The sequence below is a fragment of the Colossoma macropomum genome, unplaced genomic scaffold (genome assembly GCF_904425465.1).
Source record: "Colossoma macropomum unplaced genomic scaffold, Colossoma_macropomum, whole genome shotgun sequence".
In the NCBI taxonomy this organism is placed as follows: domain Eukaryota; kingdom Metazoa; phylum Chordata; class Actinopteri; order Characiformes; family Serrasalmidae; genus Colossoma; species Colossoma macropomum.
The window spans coordinates 22,666,346-22,686,670 of record NW_023494801.1 but is presented as its reverse complement, the minus strand read 5'-3'; the positions used below and the strand labels follow the sequence as shown (position 1 = coordinate 22,686,670).

The following is a 20,325-nucleotide window of genomic DNA, read 5'->3' as shown; positions in this document are numbered from 1 at the left end:
CTTATCATCCATTTTCATTCACTGACTATTATTTCAGGCCTTCAGGTACAAGAGATAGATCCACAAGTGTACTGAGAACAGCAACTGCTTTCATTTCAATTCCATCTGTTCAGCAGTGCAGTGTTTGATGCCCTGTTTGATGCCATTTTAATTTCCTGTTTTGGGATTTGCTCAGAAACACATGCATTTAGATCCATCAGTGAACTCGTCTTAGTTCTGACTGCTCAGAGCTCTACAAAGACATCTGGACATGGTATGACATCTGGTTACGGTATAAAACAGCTCACCAGAAGTAGTCTGACTGGTGATGCTCATCATGAACACTGGAAAGAGGCTAATGGAAGAAATACAACTTTGATTTATTTAGTTAGAAAAACTGGACAAGTATGCTCACCTTTCTCCAAAACAGGAGGGCTCTTTACATGGTGAAATAGTTCTTTAGTTTGATGGAGAATGTGTTGATGTGATATGATTCTATGGAAACTTTTTGAAAAATAATTCAACTGTTAAGATGAACTTAACGTCTTGCCTCAAGACAGTGTTTCCTAATTTTTAGTCTCATCAGTTTAATGTATTCTCCTCTTCCAACACACCTAACTCAACTCATCAGCTCATTACTAAGGCATTCATGTGGTAAAAGTAGATGATTTTGAGCAGGGAAACAGGATCAGGATTAGAAAACAATCCTAAGGCATCTGCATTACCCTTCCAAATATATATGAACACCCTATGTTAACTAATTTAATGTGCTAATTCCTTGATGTTGGGTAATATTCACTGGAGTCAAGAAAAGAGTTGGACAAAACTCTGTGGAATCAATAGGGAGGAAATTAAGATCAAAGGTAGTTCCACAGGTTATTACACTTTTTGTAATATATACGAATGTTTGTACTTAACTGCATGTATCCAAATACAGTGGGTATAATGTGGGTAACAATACATTGGGTCATATTGATCAATTCTAAATTCTATTTTCATAAAAAGAAATCCACTTTATTGTTTTGTGATCAAAGTGGAAAGAGGATAGCTATTAGGTTTATTTTGTTAGGTTTTTCATTCGAATGTTTAGCGACAATCTGATTTCTGAGTTTATTCTGAATTGAAATGTAATTGTAAAATTTTCTTGTATTGATCAAATCAATAATACACAATTGAGAAGTGTCTATATTTTATTTTAGGAACACTGGAATACAACTGATCGAATTGATTTTCTATTATTGAGAGGGAACACATTACACTGTATAGTCGTAACATTGGAAGGAAATATGCTATCAAATCCCTTTTCACTTGCTGATCGAAACTGCTCCACCACCTTGTGAATCCGGTCCGTGCTCCACTCCTGGTTTTCTCGCTCTGTGGCTTGAACTCTTTCAGATTCCAGAAATAAAAGCGAGCCTGGAGGTGAGTGAGACGAGTGAGGTAAGAGGAACAAGCAGAGCATTCATGAGAAGGTGATTCAAAGCACCGACACCCTTCTGTCTCCCTGTTACGACAGCAGATCATTATCTTCCTCACACTGTTTAGGCGAGGAGCTCACACGCTATGGAGGAGCTCGCACGGGGCTAATAGCTACATGCCCTGCATGCTCCTGTGACACTGAAACGTTTTAAATTGTGCAAATTCAATGAGAAAAACAGCACAGTTGTTTATTCTCACATTATTATTAAGTTGTTAACAAAGCATTAATAATAATTGATAACCTAAACAACGTTATTATGTTGATATAGTAGGAAAAATACGGTTTAATACTCTTAATAATAAAAATCACTGAAACTTAAATTAGCAGTCTGCAAATATTTGGTGGAAACATGCAGCCTAATAATCCAGCCCTCCTATTATCTCTGGGGTCAATTTGAGGCCAATGTTTAACGGCTCTAAAATGATTGACATCTTTTTTTGCCAAAGAAACAAAGTACACATATACTTGGGTATAATAATTTTCTAGAGGTTTAAATTGCTGGGAACAAATTGACCTCAAGTTAGACTTGAAGATAACAGGAGGGCAGGATACAATTGGGGTATATTTTAAAGTGGCACGTGGCGCTGTGAGGGAGCGTGAAATACATGTTGTTGTATAGTGTTTTTAATATTTAGAAACAGATCATAGTCTTTCGTTTTATGTTTAAATTTAGTGTGAAAAAACTGTACTAGCTCGACAACCCGTCAAGAAACTACATTTCCCAGCATTCCTTTGTGCGTGTATGAGTCAGGTGACCTCGGCAGATGGCTTCACGTGCAGCTCCTCAGATTCGAATGAGTGGGATTCCGAGCGCTGCGCTCGAGCGCGAGCTGCGAGTCTGTCAGTGTGGAGCTGAGCGAGGAGTTTACTACAGCACAGCGTTTGGATTTTCATTAGGTTTTACTCTGTTTTTGCGATTTTTTTCCCGCTCAAGAGTTTGTCCTTGGTGTTTTTAACCTGTAAACGTTCACTGGATACTCTTTTAGGCGGTTTTACTACAGGAGGTTCACACGTGGAGAACATGGAGAAAATGTTGCCGTTTTTACGAATGCTTTCTTTCATGTCACGGAGACCTTCTGTGGATTTTGACTTGGTGGATGTCTATATGAAGATTACTGTTCATTCGCGCGCACTCTTACAAACTCTGAGGAGGAGGAGGAGGAGGAGGATACCCTTGTCTGTCTGTCTCTTCAAAGGGATTCCCAGCCAGCCCGCTGTGGATACTTGGCTCTCTGGCGAAGCCCGCTCTCAGTCTGGAATTCTCTGGCTCTCTCGGGATTAAAATGCCGCTTCTTGCTTGGATTTTGTGGCTCATTCTTCAGGCTCTCGCCCCAGAAATGGATGTTACCTCACCAGCGTTGACTGTTGAAATGCAGCGCCTATGGAGTAACGGCTGACGGAGGAGTAAAGCAATGACATGACACTCCAGCTGGATACGCGGACAGGTAATGTCGACTCCTCGTACTTTTAGGGCTCTTAGGTTAAAGTGCCATTTGAATATTGCTTATGAAGTGCTTGTTTAGTACTAAACCTGAGGTAAGCCAGCAGCCCTGGAGTTCTCCTCAGTCTGTGTGCCTCACAAACATTCACCTGTTCACAAAGCCAGTGCTCTCATACCGTTACTTCGACTTCAGTGGAGGTTAGTGAAACAGCGCCGACCAAGGGTTTAATGTAACACACAGGGTATTGAGACTCTTTAATGAAAATATTGATTACGTTTTGTGTTTTTCATGACAAATAGGCGGACTGTGTTAACTGGGTCATGTCATAACCAGGGTTGGTGTCTCTTTTTTTCGTGTAACTTAATAGTAACTAGCAGGTGTACTTCACTGCCAGTGCTGTAGACTAGCCACAGAAAACCCAGCAGTGCTCTGGTTTAAATACCCTTACAGATGTGTTTAATAGAGGACTGTTAGGTTCTGCCCTGTATGTCTGGAGGTGTGTAAATGTTGGTCTTGTGGTAAAGGCTTATTCACAGTCAGTGAGGCCTGGCACTTCGTCCATGGTTACACCACTCAGGTGTGACTAAAGTAACATGATGTGGTTCCTACTGATACTTGGTGAAATGCAAGACACAAGGCGCCTGTTCATACTGCCAGTTTATCAAAGGGTACATGGAGAGCTGTAAAAGCTGGCCTCTGTTGGGGCTGGATGGACCAGAGTGGTCAGGACAGTTCTCTCAGAGCAAGGCACCCACAGAGAGTGAGAGAGGGTTATCAAAGCCGCAGTCTCTTAGCTACAGTAGATCATGCACCATGCGTTTTTGGATTACGGAGACAATGATGCCGCTGTTTTGGTAGGCAACACTGCTGCTTTTGTTGGACACTGACGGTTCTCATAAGAGCAAGATCCGTACTGACGTTCCACGCTGGAGCCCACCCCCGCCCTTCACTGAACTCTTAAGTGTACACTATTAGACCTCTTTCCACCCAGCTTAAGAGGATTTAGGGGTTGAGTAGTGCGAATGGCCCACTCTCTCCTCATTCTCCTCCAGCACAAGGCAGTAGAATGGCCTCATGAGGACAGGGAAGCTGTCATGGGCAACGGCTTCTATATGTGGGTTGCATGGGCAGCCCTGCTCCTATAAACTTTTCAGACGCTAGAAAAACATTTGTGGTACATTAAAACGACCAAACCCTTATAATGACTTGCGTGAAGTATTGCAGATGACAAGAATCATATGCAGTGTTCAGGTTTGCTGATGTTGTAGTAATAGGTGGGAAGTAGTAGGGGTCACTTAGCAGCATGCTGACTGGTTTTCACTAGTGTTTGCTGATTATTAATTACCCTTGTCAGTCGAGCCATTGCCTTGGGGCCTGAATGCCTGAGGCAGGTAATGGATTGCATTTTTTTCAGGAAGTGCAGTGGACGCTTCTGCCTCCACTGCCGTTCAGGAGAGTGAGATGGAGAGCTAGATGTGAGTAAAGAGGAAAAGGACACGTCTTAAGAACCCGGTTTGGCCTCCTCTCCTTCTTCCTGTAGTTCCTTAGCGGTAAAGAATTCCCTCTATTGTCAAGGCTGTGGACAGAGACCCCACTATGCGTCTGTGTACAGCGCAGGGCGATCTGGCCCCCCTGTGTACCCCCCCTCCATTAAAATCCTCTCTGAACAAGACCCCCTTTCTCCACTGAAGAGGGACCCTCTGTCTAACGCCAAGTGACTCTCATGGCGGGTATTGACGGTGGGACACTTGCTCACACAAAAGGAGCTGAAGTGTCAAATAAACTCGGTCAGAGCCCCCCGACACACAAGAATTCCTTTATCTGCCGCCCCGGGGGTGAGACAAAGACGGACTTTGTGTCCGCGAGCAAGCCTTGACAAAACACCAAGGCTTTTTTTTTTTGTGCAGCCCCCCCGAATCCCACTCCATCGCTCTTCTTCTCCTCCATCCTCTGGTGTCACTTTAAACCAGGAGCGGGAAGTGTCTGTGTGTGGGGGTGTACAAATTTAGCTGGAACATCTGTCTGACAGAGTGAAGGGGTCGTGCTGGATTGGGTTCCCTTAACAAGCCTGTGATACTCAAGGCTCATAGACCTTGCTGTCAAAGCCTTTAATGGGCGGAAAGTGTACCGGAAATGTGATTTTTGGGTGGTTTGGGTGGTTAAGTGGCCCATAAAGGTCTGAAAAGGGCCTTGTCAAGGGCAGAATGTGTGGCGTGGCCATACTGAAGGAGTCAACTGTGGTGTTATATGATACAGCTGTGGTAAGCCACAGCAGAGTTATGCATCAGGGCTCAGACGTGCTTCGAATACTGTTTCCTTTGCCACCAAAGATTACCTACGACTCACCAAGCAGCTGTCGGAACTTCTGGACCTTTTTTGGAAAGCTATTCCAAACCATTGACCAACATATTAATATAAGTGGCACTGGAGATCACAACCGCTTGTTCAGTATGACAAACGTAGCATGCAGCTGACCAGCACACTTGATAAATTGCTGTTTCCGACAGCTTCGTGTTCTGATGCAATAAAATTCAATATTGATGTGTTTTGCATGCTATTAGTACTCAGAGTTTTACTACAAGGTTATTTACATATGTATGTCCACAGCAGTCTTCTCATTGTGAAGCCTAGCAAACTGCTGTGGACCCCAAATCTCACCTACTGGACTTTCCTGGCCTCTGACTCTCCTCAGAGAGTGAGGAGGAAGGTTTCACACAGCAGAGGCGCTGGAGTGTTAATGGTGTGTTTACACACTTGGTGCAAGGTGCTGATTTGTCATGTTTCTCACCTTCTCTGAGCTGCTGTGGGGCATTTGTATGGGGGTATATTCATGTATGAAGTAGCCCTGGGAAGTCTGACCTTATGGTGACCTGTGGTTAGATCTGGAAACAGCTTGAAACTGTGTGCTTGATGAGGAGCAAAGCACTGGCTCAGTACCAGGGCATAGATCTGAAACTTAAGATGGACTGAAATGCTAGAGTTTATACAAGATTAATAAGTTTTTTCAAAGTAAGCACAGTGTGAGTTGCTTTATTTATGAGTAGGGGTGTATAATATGGCAATAATGTAAAACATATAACAGTATTTGACATTTTTGTGATACATATTTACATTTATTTATTTATTTATTTATTGCACCATCAAAACGGTATTCCCTTGAAAAATATCAAAAACTACTAATAGCCCTAAAAGGCTATCATGATTTTGTTTCAGATTGTACATTTCACATACTGTGCAACACTTCAACTGGTTAAACTAAGCCAGTTCTGCTCTCCAGGACTCCTGTCATTGTTTGAATACCACAATATGCCCAGAAATTATGATGATGATGATGATGATGATGATGATATCATACAGACATATCAGCCACTCCTATTTGTGAGGTAGTGGAGGGGGGACAGTTATGAATCATTCCTATTGATAGCAGCTCTTGCCATGCTACTGTGAACAAGCAGCTTGTAAAATCCAGCACATGGAGAAAGAGGATGTTTCCACCAAACGTCTATTTATGTGATTTGCTTCTACATTGTTGGTGCTCTTTCTTTCTTTCTTTCTTTCTTTCTTTCTTTCTCTCTAGTGTGTGTGAGTTTAGAATGGCTCTAAAGTTTGTCTGAACAGGAGAGTTGTCATTTATTAGTGGTGTAGGAACAATGGGGAGCTTGTCTCCAGGGTGGTGGGGGCCTAGGCGAGGGGGCGGGGGGCCGGGGGGTGTAGGTGCCGGAGTGGCCGAACCTAGGGAGGGCGGCCTGAGATTGGGCAGCCTCCGACCAAGAACAAGCGCCTGTCTGACAGAGAGAACTGCTGACCCTTCCTGAGGAAAATGGCACCTTTGTTCAGAGGTGTATGTGTTTGTGCTAGTGTGTGGGAACGTGTGTGTGTAAGGGGGAAAAAATCACAGAAGGGTCAGGCCAAGAGAGTTAGGATTTTTTTTTTTTTTGGCTTTCTTGCCTTTTTGTGCAGTTTCTTGCTAAATAAGGTCTGACTTTGAACATGTAAATAAGAAATCACAATAAAAATAACATTGTAGGAACCATTACATAGTAAGTGCACTTCTTGTTGTCTGTATCATTTGTATAAAAGACAATGTTGCTTCACAAACATTGCCAAAATTGCTGAAGAGGGTGGAATAAAAAATTATTTGGCTTGTCTTGGTTCTTCGGTCAGCAATCTGTTGCAGCATGTTTTTAAGCTATATTTTAGCATATTTTTTTTTAGTGTTTCTCACTCCATGTCTCTTTCTCTCATTTATCTTTCTCTCTCTTTCTCTCTATCTCTCTCTCACCCCCTATATATGTGCGTCTCTGTGAAACGTCATATTACTCAGCTCTTTAGCAGCTCGGTGTTGACCTTGGCTGCATGCCAGATCCATGGAGGCCCTCTAACCCCCCAACACCCCACCCCACCCCCGCCCACCCTTGGGGCAACACCAATTGTCTCGTTCCCCGAGCGAGGCACACGAATGAGGTATTGTTAAAGCATCGTGGGGAGGAGCAGGATTAGCCTTTTCCTTCACTTTCAGTAAAGAGCTAAGATTTGGGGCTCATCTCAGAGCCAAATGCAATAGTCTAAATTCTGTCTGGAGTTTCAAAATGAGATTGTAGTAGATGTAATGAGTAAGCAGACTATTTTGACTAAATTCTTTCAAGCAAGACTTGTTCCTCTATTGTTTGGTGGGAAAAGTTAGGGATGGATGTAACCTAGATGGTCCTAGATGGTCCACTTACTCAGAAAGACACTGGACAATGCAGTGAAGTGGCTTATTTACAGATCTTGGCCTGATTATAATGAGATGGTTTTGTTATTTACAGATCATGGCCTGATTTGCACTGAGATTATCCATCTTCCTGTCGCTCTCGATCTGTCTGTCTCTCTTTCTTTCTTTATTTTCTTTCTTTTTTTTCTCTAAACACATTTATAGTTCAGCATCAGATACTCCATCAAAGCCTTGAGTGTTCAGCCTGAGGCCTCAACAGATCCATGTCTGTCAGTCAGAGACTGTTTTCTCTGTGCAGCTCGAACGCACACATCTTCACTGCCTAACCAACCACACACCCTCTGCCGTTTTATACAGGTAGCATTAAGGCCAGTATGCATGAACGCTCAGCCTAAGTGGTGGACACACATTCAAAGACACCTGCATCATCCACTTGGTCTTCACGCTCTCAGAGTGGAAGTCGTCAGACAAGTGCTTCAAACGAGCCATGGGATAGATTTACAAACAAGAAAAAGAGTTAAGCTGTGCAAGCAGGTATCTTTGTGTTCTGTTGGGATTTCTAAATTGCCTAAAAAGTTGGGAAGTTGGATTTGCGCTTTCATATTTACATTTGCTTTCTAAAGTTTGCCCTGTGCCACCCTTCTAGCCCCAGTGTACTCTTTAAAACATGTTCTCCTTAAATGGTGGCTCTTGACTTGTATTATCTTTATTATGTTAATTTATTTTTGGTTTGTTGGACTGAAATATTCTTTTAAGCCTTGCAGTGCTGGTGTGGTGTTGAAATTAATTATGGAAAGAAGCAGGTGGATGCAAGTTCAGTACTCCAGTTATTGTGGGCCAGAGCTTTTAGAGGTAGACCTCGTCTTTTGTGTTGTTTTGTTTGTATGTAAGAGAGTGATGTTCCGTCCCCCTTGCTTCACAGTCACACCATGCCTCTTAACTTTAAGACCTGCTATCAAATGTCTGCCAGCAAACTGGGATTGCCCTTCTTGTTCACTCAGCCTGTTTCATTTGTCCTTATTTTCTTTGCCTTGTCCTTCAGGGGCAGTTCTTCTGGGAAGGAAATGTAAGGAGTGTAATTGCTCTTAAAACCACTGTATGTGACATCCCACCACTGGTGAGGTTAGAACAGAGCCTTCGTCAGTGCAGACCAAGAACAAATATTTCTCCTACTAGCTTCCTTATTTATTTGCTTACATTTGGTAGTTTGAGTTCACCCTTCTCTTAAACAAACTGAAGAGTTTGCATGTTTTATGCCAATTTTAAAGTCTGCCATGCTTTATGACATTGCTGTAAACTTTGTGCCTTTTTGAGAAGAACAGAAGTTTAGAAGCTTTCCAAGATTTTCAGTACTACTGTCGTTCTTAATGTCATTGACAGTTCTTTAGTCAGTTTATCCCCATCAAACTAGAGAAGGCAAAGGCAAGCAGATTCTAATTATATGGTCCTTGCTGCCATCTTGAGGACAACACAAGGACTTGCATTTGCTTCTGAGCGATAGGTCTTGAAACATCCACCTCTTGTGGTGGTTATGTGAACTGTCATCCATGAAGATATGTGGACAGCACAGGGAGAAGCTGCATACTCATGTCTAAAAAAGGTGCAAAGGTCAATAAATTGGCCTACTAAGTTCAAACTCAAAATAAGCAGAGTTAGCATGTTTCTGTCTGTTTGCTGCAGTGGTTCTAACCTGAGGACTTCATATATACCATATGTCCCCTTTTTCCAGGACAGGTTGTTTTTTTTTTGTTTTTTGTTTTTTTAAACAAAAGCAAAATATGGTGACCCTAATTTATGGCTCTTTCATTATCATCATCTTCACTGTTAGCAATATAATGTTTTTGACTGAACTAGGACTTATACACACAAAGCAAAAAGCATTTTTAACCCTGTAGTGGTATAACTACCATGACATGATAAATAGTGTTTATTACTTATTACTTAAAATCTTTCATTAATCTGTTTATTAAGTATTATGAATTCACTTAAAATATGGAGAATAATGGCTATTACCTGTTACACTTTCTTTGATATTTCAGTTAGACTCCTAGTGTTCATACTATTTGCCATTAGATGCTGTGTGTTTACCTAAAATTCATACGTTGCATTTGCAAGCTTTTCATTTGTCTTTGCTTTCTGTGATGCACTACTTTATGTTCTGAGGTTGCAGTTGTTCAGTGTGTGGCCTATTACTGCAGTAATAACTGACAGTTTCAACAACAGGTCAGGCTGTAACAGTGCTTTGAGGATTCATAAATGCATAATTTGTTTTTAGATTAATTATAAACTTATTATTCTGACATCTAATGTCTTATATGCTTGTCATTGGGTAGGTCTCTCTGACACATTTTTTAAACAATTATTTTCTTTATTTTCTTAAATATGTATTTTCTCAATTAATCGTAGTTTGTGATCTACTTGTTCCATGTAACACCCTATAGTGTAGATTTAGCTCCACCTGCTGGTGGTTAGAGCACACAGCAGTTCCTGTGTTCCCGCTGCTGTTACAAATGGGGTGTTGTAAGGGAGCTTTTTTGACTAATTTTAATGGTGCTGTAGATGATGGACTGTGTACCCTGATCTGATCTTGTTTCTGGCCCACCGTTAAAGGTATGTTTCACTGAAGATTTTTCAAATCATTGCAGTGCAGAATTATACAGGGGTCAGTTACTTTGGAGCACTTTAGTCCCAAATGGCATTACTTTATGTAGTGAAAATATTAAAACATTTTGGAAGCTATGCTAAAAGTACCTGTCTTCTTTTTTTATTGGAGCAGCAATTACACTTCTAGTTCACTAGATGAGGCTTCTGTTACAGACAGCAGTCTAACGTGGATCGTCTCTGGCCATTAGGCCAATCACATTGGCATCTGGAACTCAGAATTATGGCATTTATTAGTACTTTATTTATATGTGCTTTGTATCTGCCATCAGTGATTATTGGCTGTTTTATTTTTGCCATTTATTTTTGTCTCAGCAGGTTGGCTTTCTAGGAAAAGTGTGAAAAGAATCTTGGCTGCAGGTGTCTCGTAAGAAGTTAAGGAGAACAATACCACCCTATGGTAGAAACTTAGTAACCAGTTAACATCTGAGCTCCCTGAAACATAAGGCAGGCTAAGAAAGTCAGTGGATCTTCTTGCCTTGGATAGACATGGATCAAACAAACATTTCCCTGCTACAGCCAATACTATACACTGATGTACTAGGTAATTAGGTGCACCTACCCACAAATCATATAAGTCTAGTTTGTAACTGACCGACTCAGTTGCTTTGCATAATTTTTGACCCCTTACCTGTCAGTCATTGAAAAGGGACCACCACTAACCAGATATTATTTGCGTCATGAACCATTTTTAGCACAGCAGTGATACCAACATACTAGTGACATGTTAGTAGGTATTGTGCCGGGATCAGACACAGCATCATTACTGGAGTTTTTATACACCTCAGTATAGAAGTGGACAATATAGCAGTATGTTATCATTATTATAATGGGTGTAACAGTACATTCAACCAGTGATATTTAATTCAATTCATGATACTGGGCTCATGATTTGTTGTTATTACAACATTTGTGTTACAGCCTTAGTTATTTTGACAGTACTTCTAGAACAGGAGTGCCCAATCCTGTTTCTAGAGATCTAATGCCCTGCAGAGTCGACCGCCAATCCTAATCAAACACACCTGATCCAGGCAATAAACGCCTTCAGGAGCACCTCAATATTAGAGCCAGTTGTGTCAGGTCTGAACTCTCCAGGGTGGTAGATCTCCAAGACCAGGATTGAACTCCCCTGTTCTAGAACACTGAAATTATACAGAGCTTGTAAACTACAGCAATCATTGTATAGTAACAGCATAAACTACACAGTAATAAGCAGTTGATTGTATGATATCTTAATTTATTAAATATTTTAAAAAAAAATTCTCTAGTTGCTATTTCTTTATACTGTGTTATATGTTGTGTTGAATTAAAAAGCTGCACTATTTTCAATACCTTCTTAAAATGTGGCACTACTATTTTGGTATGGCTTTTTCAAGCGTGCAGTGGTCCTGTGGTCAGAAACTGACCATAAGATTGACAGATTATTCCTGCATGGAACAAAGTTGAGCTGAACTCTCTAATGTCCAATGCATTTGGGAATGAATCTCCACTGATATTGTGTCTGAGTAAGCTGTGTGTTTCAGGGAGCTTAGATGATAAATCTAATTTGTTACCACTAGGTGGTGCAGCTCTCCGTAACTTCTTATTAGATCAGTACAGCCAAGATTTTTCCCTCCTTTGCCCTAGAACACGTGTCAGACTCTATTCCTGTGGATTTTAGCATTCCCCCTCATTAAACACATCTGATTCAGCTTCTCAGTTGATTATCAAGACATTCATTGAGTATTAGAAGAAAATGCTAATTCTGCATGCTGTGGCTCTGAAGGAATCTGCTTTAACACCCCTGCCCTAGAAAGCCAACCTGTTACACATGCAAAGCTTTGTGTAAGCTGTTAAACATGTAGACTTTCACAACTGTGCCCAATTGAAACCTTCATGCAGTAATGAATGCTACTGCCGTGAAAGTTGAACATATGCAGCCCAAAATAGTTTACATCTGTACTTAAAAAAACTAAAATAACTTTAGTCACAACTTTAAACTTTCGCTAACACAGTAGCCAAAAGTGTTGCTACTGGAAATCAGCGCAGTAGGCCTCTTCACACCAATACAGACAGTAGATGACTTTTAATCTCACCCATGAACGACCACCGGGTGGCACTGTGGCTCCACGCAAGAAGGGTACATGCGCAAAGGATCAAGTGCCTTGAAAACCGAGTCCGACCCTGCTCTTGCTCTATGGAGTAATGATTGTAGATTGGTGCTATTATCTTCTTATTGCCCCTGTCATTGCAACTCATCTGCCTTTGAAGATCAAAGTTGCCCGTCTGGCTCTTTGAGTACCGCCGCAGATAACCTTAATGTGAACTTCAAATAGGACAACTGTGCGCGGCATGCGTCTGCTGGCCTCTTAAGACCGTCCCCCATCCGCCCTGCTTTCTAGAAGTGATATTGTCTGCTATTACACAACCTGTACATACACAACTTCATAGAAGTGTTTTTATATTGATGGTCAAACGTGTCAAAGGTTACATATCTTATGTTCTACTTGTTTAGAATTTGACATATTTGGAAATGCTTTTATGACAGTCAAAAATTTTTGACTGTTCAATAAAAAGCATGGGGTGGTAATTTTCTGGTTTTTAAAGCAAACCCAGGATTGGCAAGGTTTTGTTAATTCCAGGATGTTGTCAGTGTGCCCTGTGAAGCAGAAGACATGCGGAAACTTGGCGAAAGGCGGGTTCTCAGTTGGAGAGTGGCCAACTCTCGAGCTGAAGAGGGAGGGGCTGGCGGTAGCACAGGTGGCCTGCTTCATAAGCAGGTGGGGCGGACTGCGATTGGGTGACTGTAATAACCTGGGTCTAAACAGTGCTTGTTGCTCTCACAGGTGTGGTACTGAACTTTGGTGTGTGTGTGTGTGTGTGTGTGTGTGTGTGGGTGTGTGAAAGGAGAGCGAACAAGAACACTAGTGAGTGTGATGGTATGTACTCTGCCTGTGATAACCCACACATTATCCCCTTGTTGTGTTATCGGCACAGTTATTTCCAGTGTTTAAACCACCTTTTGGGCCCAATAAAATCCTGTCTTTTGGGAAAGAAAACTGTCACATCATTAGTTTAGTAGATAATTAAAGCAAAGCTGTTATTCTACTAAGGAGACCAGTATAAGAAAGAAAATGCACTCAATGTCTTAATAGCTTTGTCATGTTAACGGAACAACAATTTTCTTGATTTGTCAGGCAAAAGAATGCAAGTAGTCCCCAGACTTTTAACGGACATTGAAGATATGCCAACAAGACTGTTAATTGTGCCCATACAAATGCTGTTAAGCCTCTCGCCCACGAGCTTTAAGTAGTTTGGGTCCTGAACAGCTAGAACAGTTTGAAAATTGAAGAGCTAGCAGTCAGTGCAATGGTTCTTTTTGAAAAGACTCTTTTTCTTGGCTTTCGAACATAACCCTCCTGCAGCTTCCACCCAGCACTCCCGCCTCTGCAGTCTCTTCGCCCATCGTCCTTGAGTGGAGCGTCATTATCTGTTTTGAATTGAAACTCTAACTAGAGCTATCGTATGATTTTCTCTGGGGGGGCACAAAGGGAGAGGAACTCGTTCTCGTTTCATGGGGCCACTGTAAGTAAACACCGAATGGATCTCAGGGCCCTGCATACTTGAACGGCGACCAAATTTGCTTTCAACAAATCAGATTTGGTGTGATTTAAAACGCTTAGTTATGCAGGTTCCTGCCTTCAGGGATTATGGGGCAAGAGAGAGGGAGAGGAAAGGAGAGAAAGAAAGTGAGAGAGAAAGGTTCTCATGAGGCTTTGCTACACAGTTCGGGTTTTGCCAGCAAGCCCTGCTGTATGTGTGTCACAGTAGGCGTTGACTCTATAACAGCGCCAAGTGTCAGCAGGGGTACAGCAACAAAATGTCCCATTGGGTCAATCAGAGCTCTGAATCCACCATCCTGCAGCCAATCAGAGCGTGGCTGCACATGCGAGACTGGTCAGGCTTGAGCCAGTCAGCTCACAGTGAACAAGTCTTACTCTGTCGTCACTAGATAGGGTTATCAAAGTCTTCCCAAATGAAAGCTTATCACTTAATTTCTACATTCTAGGGCAGCTGACATTGTTTGCTCTTTATGGGGATTTTATTTCTCCATGTAGCATTTCGCTGGGGAAATTAACCGTAAAACATCAGTGCATCCCTTCTGCTTATCAGAAAGATTAACACTCAGTGGTTTAACCAATTGAATGCATGATTTATGCCACCATAACTGCACATGGTGTGAAATATGTCAGCAGTGTTTGATGTACAGGCTAGCACCTGAGTGAAAAATTCTAGGCCTGACTATCTCAGCTAGTTGGTACAGCTGCAGTAGGGTGGCACTGCTTGTGGGACGAGTGTGTATGCATGCATTGAGTGTGTCTGAGGCCTAAGTCTGTGTTATGTGTTGCTGGCTAATCTTTAAACAATCAGACACTACACTTATTATGGACTAACCTTGAGTTACTACTGTACTTACAGTACAGATATTTGCTGTCACTCAAAACATTTTTCTTCTATGAGAACAGATTGCCAGAGTACGCTAGATTACTCAGATTCAGCTCCATGCACTGGCACATTTTTCCAGCTGAGAGTGCAACTGCTCATGCCCAGGCCTACTTTGTGTGTAGCCTGTGCAAAAACAATGGAGTTGGGTTATTGTCACTGTCTGCTTTTTCTCTCAAACAGAAACGCTCTGCTCAGATTAATGGAGTTCTGTCAGAAGCGGCAGCTGTTTTATGAGAGTCTTTTACCAGGCATGGCTGCTGTTTCGGCTAGGCACCTTTAATGGGATTAGCCTGTTCCCTAACTACGCAACTACACTCTGACCTCCACTACACAACTGCATGTGCCTCTCCCTGGCATAATCGCTACAGCAATCATCACTAAAAACCTACCAGTCTATTACAGAAGCCTCCCACTATATGCTAAGACTTATGATTCAATGGCAGAATTTTTTAAGCCATTGCACGTTAGTTGTCTCTCCTTTTAGTTTGGCAGCAACAACTCATAGCAATACATAGCGTGGCCCTGCTTTTTTTTAATGAAAGCACTATTGCAATGGTACAGTTGAGCCTGAGAAATCAGCCTAAACTAATAAAGTGATAGACCATGCCATAGCATCAAGGTTAATGGACATAACATTTGTTGAGTGCATTGGTTATGGATCACAGAAAGCATTCAGCAGAAGTCTCAGTGGCATGGGAATGGAAAATCAATGGTATCTGGCTTTGGTTTGAACGTGTCTGAGGCCATCAGGGATTGAAAAGGAAAGGTTGCAGGTAAGGCTCTCCTCTCCAGGCCTTGTCCAGAAGTGTGGCGCCATGGCTGGGCGAGAGTGGTAATGGGATGGTCCTGGGAGCTCACTCTGTGTTCCCGTCTGCATGCGGACCTTGGTCGGTGTTGGACGTGTGGAAAAACTGAGAGGCCCAAAGTGATTCTTGTTTAAGCAGCTCACACTCACTTATCGACTTTTAACCACACTTGCAAGTGATCGCCAGTCCCTTCACCCCTTGTGTCTCTCTGTCCTCCATGGTAACGCCAAGTTGGAAGAGGCGGCAGTGGCGGGCTAATAAAGCGCACATGTTTCTGATTGTGAGAGAGAGGCTGGCCCTCTTGTGAAATCCGCTCCAGTAGTAAAGGCCAGTGATCTGCTCTGTTCTCTGGGTCTTGGATGTTGGATGTGTTCTTTTCAGTGGCATGGTTAAGGCTCAGAGGATCTATGTGGGAGCTTAAAACTGAATTTAGTTCTAATTGCTGTGTACTAAGAGGTTCCTCTCTCTGCTTTGTGTAAATTGTTCTATATTAACTAGGCCTGAATAAAGTAATTGCTGCGTTTGAGCATGGAATTTGAGTCAGTCTTCACGGGGCTTGTTCTTGGAAGATACTACTTCTGCATTAAAACATGCTGATACACTGCCTGTGATTCCTTTTCTGTTTAATAGCTGTAAGATGCCTATTCACGAATTTAGCCTCCAGCAGGTTTTGGCTGTCTTTGCTGTTTTTAGAGCTCAGCACTCATTATTGAGTTCAAACGAAACAGCCCCTAATTAGGCAATGCTGTGTGTGAATATGTGAGTATGTATGCATGTGTTATCGAACGAGGCCAGTTTGGTAATCACCCAGCTCTAATTTTACAGCTCTGTGCCATCACTTAACGACACTGGAACGAGATGCACATGGAACATTCACACATTGGTGAGAAGCAGAGAACAAAGTAGGTGCTTGCAATGAGATTAAGCACTAATTAAGAGTCTCCAATGCCATGACAAATTGGCAAACATAAGATCAGCTTCGTCATGGAACATGGCCTGATGAAAAACAAAACGTAAAGGCCAGAAGGAGACAGCACATCAAAATGGATTATTTTCTCAAAACACGAGGAAGAAACATTGGGAGGGATCGAAGTCAAGGCCTTCCCGTAGACTTGTTGAATGTATAACTTGGCAATTGTACCACATGTTTGTTATTGTTCAAGTTCTTGTGAAACTCAACAGAAAACACATGAGTTGACTCTGAGAAAGAGTTTAAAGTGTCCCTTAAAATTATTTGTGGGTGAATTGGTACCATTCATGGATCCTCCCAGAATCACATGAATACACCCAACAGCAAAGAGTGGAAGTTGTCCATTTTTTGGAACAGCGACCACCTGACAGTGCTCTTGGCTTGTGCACTGTCATAAAATACAACATTTAGCCCAAGCATAAAAGCTCAACAAAGCCATAAAAACACCTTGCGATGTCTGGGCCTCTGTAACACGGTCATTAAGCCATAAACCATTGTATTACCTTAGTTTGTCAGGGTACAATCAAAAAAAGGTGAAAAATGAATCAAGATGATTTGGCTGCTGTACATTCATAAACCTGCACGAGAGCTTCTGCGTTCCTCTAGTGAAACGCCACAAATTCCCCTTGTGCACACACACATACACTGTCTGTTTCTGCTGGCCCGGCCCGTGGCCAGGGCCTCTGGCAACGCTGGCTCATTTGTGGTGGGAGTTTGACGTCACAAACAGTTCAGTTAGATTCCTTGAATGGTTTGTATGTTTCTTTGCTCTTTGGCTAGTATACTGTGTTTTTATTCAGTGTACTAGTTAGCAGCTTAAATGTGTTGAAGGAGTGGGAAACATTTGAGAAGTAAAAACCGTGTTCTCTTATGTGCTCCTTGTGCAGTTATCTTTGTCAGATTTCGTGGTACTGAGATAGCAGAACCCTTGCATTGTGATTTTTGTCAAAAGCAATATGACAATGCGTTATAGTTACCATGATACATTGCATAAATTATATCACACATCAGTACTTAAAGAACACTGAGCAGCTGTATTTTTATTATAAATATAGCATATTTAGCCCCATCAACACAAAGCATGCCCCTAGAATCGATGCCAACTGGTTTTCATTAGTGTTTGCTAGCATTACCAAGGACTGTAATGATTTTACTTTCTAACAGTAAGGCAGGCTGTTTATTAAGAGTATTGCCTTGTTTTTTAGATATTGGCTAGATTATAAAAGTATGGCATCATTGCCATAAAACTTGATATAGCCGACATCTTAATGGAGCACATTAAAAACAGTCCTTTTTCGAAGCCAGATCAACAATTTCACAAGTTTACAACTGTGAACATCATGGCTATAGGCTAGGTCATCTCAGCCTGCTTTCAGGAAGCTAGCTAAAAGATATAAGTCTCAAGTAAGGGCTACAGCGCTGCTCTCACCCCAGCAAGTGTTAATTTATTGTACCTGGTAAATTATGATGACATACCATTACATTTCACGTATTCAGGGAGACTTTTCATCAGATCATCCTGTCCAGGTAATCTCCAAATACTACTTTGGACATGATTGGTTATGTAAAGCTGGCCATTCAAACAGTTTTTACATGTTGTGTTTACAGACTTTTGCTGGAGAACATCGGTAACTCTGTGTTCAACTTTGTCCCCTTTGCAAGTAGTAATTCTCTTCATCTTGGAAAATGATGCTGTTGTTGACTCTTGCATTAGCATGTTTCTTCTTGTTAGATTTTTTTAGCAGCACAGTCTGTTTGTACCTGGTGGCACAGGTCATTTACCAGGATTCTGCAACGTTTTCTTGAGTAATGTCTTATAAAATGACAGACAGAAGGTCAGTGTTTTTTTTTTTTTCATCAGGTTCTACATATTTTCCACAATATTTGTTCTAGTAAGGACAAAAACAAATTGCCTTTAAATGTTGCATTACTGGTTTGTCTCTTCCAGCTTATCAAACCTCAGGAAAACTAAATATAGTCATGCATATTGTGCATTGTGAAAATGTCTTCGTTATTCTATTCAAGATTATATTTTTGCCATAGTGCCCACCACTAGCTACAAATTTATTCCTTGTTCAGATCAAGTACTATCTGACCCAAGAATGCTAATGACGCTGCTAATATTGCTAGGTACTAGTGGGCAGCTGGTTGTCTGCTAGCTTTCATTAATTAGTCACATCAGCATTGTTTAAGACTCACTTTTCTCGTTATGATCTGATGTTATTTTCATTGTCATTGAGTTTGACAAGATCTGTAGTCTTATGTCCTAATCATATACCTTCTCTGAGGGAGTTCCCTTCTTCTTGTGTCATTTTTTTCATTCGATTGATGACTACTGTATTAGCTGAACAGTGTTGCTCTTCCATTGTGTCTGTGTTTTCATGGCAGGATAATGGTATGGCCCCAGACTCAGACGTGTTCATAAATAAACGTGCTGCTGGCTCTGCCCCACAGTGATGGCTCCTGTGTGTTTATGTTCCAGGCCAGCGGAGGCCCCTCTGTCCATGTGTGCTCTCTGTTTCTCTCACACTGGATTTCCCTTTCTCTTAGTCTTTCTCCCTCTCCCTCAGATGGGTCCAACATGTGTTTGTGGGTACTGGTAGAGTTTGTGTCTGTACTATGCCTCCATAAGCCATTATCACCACATCCTACCCTCCAGATGTTCATAGGTCTGGATGGGGGTCAGTGAAAGAGCCAGGCTGTTGCTGAAGGCCTTCCTCTTTCTCTTTTTCTTTCTGTTCCTCTCTCTTTCTCTCTTTCTTGCTGAGTGTGGTTAGGGACTGCTTCCACCGTCCTTCTCTAGTTCTTCCTTAGGCTAATCGTATAGTTATGAGCTGTAATCTGAGAATAGGCTTCGGGTTGTCATCGGTGTAGGTACACATCTCTAATCAGAAAACAATACAACGTGTGCTTTTTGGCCTTGTCTTCTCTTTCCCTCCTCCATCTTCTCACCTCTCCCGTCTGCTGGCCGAATGCTTATCCAAGCGGGGAAGAGTAAGACGTGGGTTTATTTACTTTTCTTCAATGTGGTCTTTTCTTCCCTGTCTCTTTTCATATGGGAGCCAGGCCATTAAAGCTAATGAACACTTATTAACATGGAGTTGGATCTTTCTCCCCTGTTAAAAAAAAAAAAAGACAATTTATTCTGTTTGTTTGAATCTGGTCTGATTCCTCAAGCACCTTGGAACAGTAAAATAACACAACCTTCGCAGGGGCCTTTACTGGCTTTGTTGTAAATATAATCATACCCATGAATGCCCCGTGGAGATCTTTCACAGGCTGTCCTGATATATGGGTGGTCTTTGTATTAACATTTTGAGGGAGAGGGGAAAAAGAAATTCTGTATGTTGAGATGTCACAAATGATCCTTGTTGAGTTTAGGTTTAAAATACCATTTCCAGAATGCAGCCTTTAGAACTATTTGTCACAAGCCCCGTGTGTTTTTGTTGTTTAACTTCTCAAATTTTGGAAAGAAGATGCTCTGGCTGGTCTATCCTTTAGTCTTTCACTGGAATAAATCATTCTGATTTGCTCTGATCAAGACATCTGCTGCACAAATGTGAGTAGAATAAAGGGGGCCCAATTCCTCTGTCATCATTTGAAGTTGTCTGATGTTTTCTGATGTTAAACTTTCTTGACATCCCTAATAAGGTGTTTTTATTTCTGAAGAAAGGAGCTGAAGAACTGGCCTCTCGACTCGTAAAGGCAGCAGGAGGCTCTCTTCTGCGGCACTACAGCCGGCTGATTCAGCGCTTCCCTTGTTTACACTGAGGCTAGCATTAGCGAAA

At 41.8% G+C, this 20,325-nt stretch overlaps 1 long non-coding RNA gene across 1 annotated transcript in view; it reads left to right on the top strand.

Annotated features, from left to right (window-relative positions):
- Nucleotides 1-2,258: 2,258 nt before the first annotated feature.
- The window catches only part of LOC118821408, a 65,592-nt gene continuing 47,525 nt past the window's right edge, over nt 2,259-20,325 (top strand). The window contains exon 1 of the long non-coding RNA XR_005008335.1: nt 2,259-2,904. This is a non-coding gene — a long non-coding RNA (uncharacterized LOC118821408). The remainder of the gene's footprint in view (nt 2,905-20,325) is intronic.